Source organism: Berghia stephanieae, chromosome 5 (genome assembly GCF_034508935.2).
Source record: "Berghia stephanieae isolate SIO BIC M18660-M18661 chromosome 5, UCSD_Bste_1.3, whole genome shotgun sequence".
Classification (NCBI taxonomy): Eukaryota; Metazoa; Mollusca; class Gastropoda; order Nudibranchia; family Aeolidiidae; genus Berghia; species Berghia stephanieae.
In genome coordinates this window covers 13394012-13400112 of record NC_088364.1, presented here as the reverse complement: position 1 = coordinate 13400112, position 6101 = coordinate 13394012, and the positions used below count along the sequence as shown (strand labels likewise).

The 6101-nt window shown below is 36.0% G+C and overlaps 1 protein-coding gene across 2 annotated transcripts in view; it reads left to right on the top strand.

Moving 5' to 3' along the window:
* The first annotated feature begins 292 nt into the window (after positions 1-292).
* Positions 293-6101, top strand: part of LOC144974075 (uncharacterized) — an 18641-nt gene continuing 12832 nt past the window's right edge. The window contains exon 1 of one of the 2 annotated variants that reach the window (XM_078916965.1): positions 293-419. The gene's annotated coding sequence lies outside the window, so the exon portion shown is untranslated. Of the gene's footprint in view, positions 420-4402; positions 4600-6101 lie in introns of those variants that run through there. The other variant, XM_078916964.1, reaches the window with a different exon arrangement.

Here is a 6101-nt window from a genome sequence, read left to right as displayed (position 1 = left end):
GCATGCATAAAAATGTATAAACACAAAGTTGAGAATCTATGGCGACAATGTATACATACATATATGCAAATGCACAAAAATGTAAAAATATACAACCAAGAACCAATAGCAACACTTTATATATTAATTTGATAAATTGAGATAGGCCATACCTCTGGCCTTTAGTCCGAACTTTGGTGTGTATATTTAAAAGATAGACTAGTATTAAATTTAAACCACAGTTGCGCGTTAAAAATTCGAACGCCATTTGGCAAAAATGAATTAAGGTGACGTGTTGTCTTTGTTTTTATAGATATAAGGTGACAGCTCATCATGGAGAACTTAATATATTTGTGAAGGGGGTGATCGCCATCCTTCATAACTTTCTCCATTTTACTTAGACAAAATCTCTTGAACAGTTCTTCCACACTGGAAATTGGGTGAGTATAACTCCTGGCTTTATCAATTATCCGATCAATTTTCTTAATATCGCAAATACTGGCATTTCCACACCATGCTGTAATTCAAAAAGTAATAACGGTCTCCAAAACGGATCTATAAAAAAAGGGTGCATAACGTTTTGTCTATGTTAAATTCTGAACGTTTCCGAATAAAATACATTCTTTTGTTCAATTTAGAGATAACAGCATCGGTTTGTAAATGCCACTGCAATTTATTGTTAATTAAAATACCCAAATATTTGTAAACCGAAACTTGCTCAACAGCTTGATTGTTAATTTTGAGCGGACTGAGGGAATTTGTGTTCTTTTGAAAATCAAAAATCATTTCTTTGATTTTTCCTACATTTAATTTCAGGGAGTTATCTTCACACCAACCAACAAATCTGTCGATCTCAGATCTGTATGCCGTTTCATCATCTTTAAATATTAACCCTTGAAGGGCAGTGTCGTCAGCATATTTTAAAATTCGGACCAAGTAATTTGTGTAAACCGTAAAGAGGCGAGGAGAGAGAACACACCCTTAAAGGGCTCCTGTATTAGTAATTATTTTATTAGACTTGTTTCCATTATTTTCTACAAATTGTGTTCTCTCTAAAAGAAAGAAAGACTAGAATCCAGGAAATCAAATGGAGATTTATATTCAAACATTTCAGCTTTTCAACAAGGAAATGGGGCCGAATCGTGTTGAATGCTGAGGAAAAATCAATAAAAAGAATTCTGCAATATGCCTTTCGTTTATCTAAATGACTGTAAATATTATTCAACAAAAGGTTAATGGCATCATCAACACTTCTATTTGGTTGATATGCAAATTGTAAGGGGTCAGTTTGGGGACCAAACTGGAGATTAAGCTTTTTCAGTACATCGTTCGAAACATTTCATAACAATAGATGTCAGGACTATAGATATATACAATTCCACACCCGGGGTAATTCCACACCCACATTCATTTTATCTAAATCTTCGCAGAAAGAATGAAAAAAATAACAATTGGAAACTGTTCAAAGCTTTAACTGCCTTTGATTTCTATTTCCTGTTTGAACACAAGAAGCAGCCACTTTTACAACTGTTGAATTTTGACAATTTTACAAGTGTTTACAAGCCCGTTGAAGGTAAGTGCAACACTTTTGGTTTTCAAATATGGCAAAATGTTGTTAAATTTTCCTCAACTTTGAAAGCACAAGCTAGAAATGCTTAATCGGATAGGTAACATTTTCCCAGAAACCTGTTCTAGGTGCCTTAAGTAAGATGCTGTGCCTATTTTAGATTAATAAAGGTCAGAGAAATTCCACACCCAACGGGTTTCAAATTTCTCGTGTCTCTTTTTGTTAAAATATTTAATTAATATCCTATGTCAATGGTTTTATTTTACTAATAGAAGCCCCAGCTATCATATCAAGTAAATACTATATAGATATGGATCTATCCTGTTCCATGTTTTTTTTGTATTGGTGCAATTCCACACCAAGCGGTTGTGGAATTGCCCCAACATAATATATTGTTTTTCTTTAATACTGTTTGAATAATAAGCCGTATTGTGGACCTACATGCTGTTACTTATGTATGCCCATGCTTTAGAGCTGGATCTAGAAGGGATTTCTGTTCATGTTTTTCTCCTTCTATATAGATTGGCTAATCATGGTGATGAACTACAAGAAAAGACAGTGTCGTCTGATCATGCAGATATGGTGAGGTTGATCTCGTTACATCTGGAGGGATGGGCTAAAATGTGCTTCCAAATTATACAAACAAAACTGCGGAACAGTCCGTGACCACGTCAAAAAAACGATACAGCAAAATGAAACTTATTGCTTACTCAAATCGCTAGACTGCACCCAGGATCGATGTCCGTCCCTTTGATTGTAAAGCGCGTGTTCTATCAATTGAGCTCTCAGGACTCCCGCCTTGGCCTATTGGTCTCATGTCATAGTCCACAAAGATTGTTGTGTTCATTTCAGACGTTAATTATTGTTCCTGATTGTTTCAATTTCGTTTTTTGCTTGTTTGTCATGATGGGTGTGGAATTACCCCAACATGGTGAATATGCAAATAAAGAGAAAATCTGGAATTTATGAAGTGTTGTTCCTTTTTTAAATGTTCTTTGAACAGAATCCATGTGTGAATGGTCGTGGGATATTTGTATTCTGTTTTTGTGATCGCCTCATCAATAGAAACTTAATGACAGTAAACTGTAAAAGTTGGGTGTGGATTTCCCCCACCTTACCCACAAAATCATACATACAAACAAAAGGTCAATTTGGGACATAAATACTTTTTCACTTCAGACCTGTTGATCATAAGCTGAAAAATAAATCTCATCCTACGTACACATTCAAGACATGGCGTTCTCTATCAACAAAATTTTGAAAGGATTTATTGTTTCAGCATTTGTTGTATTAGAGTCAAGAGCATTCCATGTCCTGGCTGTACGTTGGATAATTCAGTTATTTCGAATATTCAAAGAATATCTAGTAATAAATATCTTAAAGTTATCACCTTATCTGAATGTTACAAAAGAATTTTTTTAATGCTCATAATCATTGCTATGTAGACCGTGGACAATTTTATATAAATGTATAAGATTGTCTCTTTTTCTTTTGTACATAAGTGATGGTAGTTTTTTTTTTTTTTTTTCAATCTAACTTCAAATGGCAAATTGTTAAAATCTGGTAAATAATTATTTTTCGGCTTTGGATGTTTTACAAAATTATTTCTTGTCGTTTGTGGGGAAATTGGGCTTAAATTGAGCTTTTATATAGCGCAATATCCATTAAACGTACTCAAAGCGCTTTACAACGGGTCCCTGACCATGACCAACAGCAACACGTGGGTGGTTGGATGGGAGCATCACCCTTGAATCATATACCTATGATGTTCGCATGGGTGTACGATCCGATAGTGATGTCGTTTCTTCTTCTCTTTACTAGCCTATCCTGCTTCTTTGGTTTGTGATTGTATTTTTGACAGGGATATTATTTTTCTCTGTAAATCTTCTGCCTGTTTGTTCTTGGTTATTTATAATTTAGCTTATGATATCTTTAGGTTATGATTTTGATTTACATTTGTACCATTTTTGTTAGATTGCTTGTTTTTTTTGTTTCAGCGGTCTCTCATATAACCTCAATTGTGTTGGAAGAGACCTAAAGCAACAGACAAACAAACAAACAAAACAACAGCAACACTTAACATGTAGGACGGGACATGACGCCTGTTAAGCGATATTATAATTTTTTCGGACAGAGACAACGTTGTTAACGGCCAAGTACTCATTTTACACCTGAGTACGGTTAGAGAATGCGAGTAAAGAGCCTTTTCCAAGGACTCAACTATGCGCCGAGCGAGGCTCGAACCCATGAACTTCCGATCCGAAAGCGAGTGTCATACTACTAGACCACATAGCCGCACAAATTTCCGTATTCCAAAGTTAGTCTTACTACATATTTATATAGTGTTAGGAACAATTCACTATTCATGTATTTCTCAATGAAAAAAGCCGAGGACTGAAATGAGAAGCAATTACATTTTCTTAATACGCCTGCTTGATGTAGTTTAGGAGAAAACCCCGCTCTTTTTCCCTTTTAAGTCTGTGTTAATGCCTTCCTCCTATTTCATTTTACTAGAGGCATCTAGAGTAGCTCATTAAAGTAACACTGTGGAAGTGACTGGATTAAGCTTTAAATCGATAATCAACCTCTTGGGATGTATAGATACAATATCTTAGTTTTGTGCTATATATTCTCGTGTAATGGGAAAATGTACGGTAACAGTCAGCAATTTAAATAATATTATGTTTTCAACATAGCGACTGGAAAAAGTGGGCGGGGATTACATTGATTCAATGTTTACATTTTGCTGACTTCTCATTGGCTACTCGATCTCCACGGAAGACGGGGCGGAGGAATCGGCAAGTGTTGCATTGGATAAAACTGGGCATGTGATCTGGGGAGGATTTTGTCGTCTGCTTGGTTTTGACTTTGACTGTAACGAGCAATAATTCTCCGCCAGACGACTCAAAAGATCTGGATTTTTACGCTTTCACCGTGTCTTCAATACAGTATTTTCACTTTATGATTTGGACTCTTTTAAGATAATATTTTGCACAAGTTATTATTCTATAGCCTAAGCATTAAGCGAACAATTGGATACACACAAAAAAAAAGTAAGTAAAATATATCTCAAAATTCTTTATAAGTAGACCACTAATCAATATTGCGTAAATTTTTGTTTTCGCTAAATTATCAACAGCAATATTTATATGTCATCTCTCATATGTAGTGTAATGCTGATAAAATTATAAGATATGATTGCGTGTACAGTGGACTCCGGATAAGACGATGCCCAGGGGAACCGAGAAAAAAATCGACTTATCAGAAAATCAACTTAACCGGAGTGTAACCAAATGAGCAAAAACGCATGTGAACAAAGCAAACCAATCTAGAATAAGTATGTCCCTTCATATCGCGCGGTCTCTGTAGTGGTCATCAGAGGCTCCTACCCCCAATAGCCCCATAGAGGAATCAGAATACATAAAAATCGCAATTTGGGATTTAAAAAGCGGAATCAACTTACTGTTATTGACTATGACATGCTTTGCAACAGAAAATGTAATAAACAATCCAAAAGTACTCAAATGATTAAAAATATAAAATGTGTAAAAATGTACAGATTGTGTAAAGACTAAGAATGGGGTCAAATAATAATAAGAGAACACACAGGTCCTGGCCGTCTGAGAGCAAAGCATTGAACGGATGGATTTAACCTTGTCAGGACCCCTCCCCCCCCCCCCCCCCACACACACACACCTAAACAAACAAACAAACGCGCGTGCCGGTACACACACACACACACACACACTTACACAGGGCTAAAATTAAATAGGGAAAGAAGCTGACCGTACTCAATAATATTATTATGGAATGAAGCCAACATATAATATTACAAAGGTCATTGACCTCACAAATTGGAGTCACCATAATAATAATAATACTTCGGTCAACCCCCCTCCCAGACAGCACACACTTTGAAGGGACTAATCAGACTCACAAAATGTGTGTTGATTGACCATAGGAGATGCTGACGAAATAAGCCATAGCTCACTTTTTTTTTCACTACAGACTTTTTTTTTTTTAATGTTCCTGGATTGGAATGGTGAAAAGCGGAATTTTTGCCTTGAATGGGGAATGTATACCAATTAAGTGAAATTATTCCGCGAAAAGCGGAAAGGTAGGAGCCTCTAGGTCAAGGTCATGCTTCTTGTAACTCGTCGAGACAGAAATAGCCGGTATGCCAATTTTCTATGCGATGATTTTCTGTCGCATGCCAGACTTTCCAAATGCATCGAATCTTCCTTTTCCGCGATAGGTTTGCCATTGTAGTTGTAGACTTGATTTGAATTCTTGATAAAATTGATACTAATTAAGAGGGCCATTACATAGGATGGCCTGGGATTAGAACCCAAAAAAAATCTTGAACTTGAAGTTGAGAAATTAAAGTTATTCAAATTCAATACTGCTTATGTACATTGAACACGGACGTCAGGCAAAGCACCCACATCACATCGATGTGCGCCAATCGTTCGCGGATATTCTTAACCACTGAAAATTCTTACTGGTAGCTTTTTTAACCAATGGAAATACTTGTTTATTTGTGATTTTATTGTAG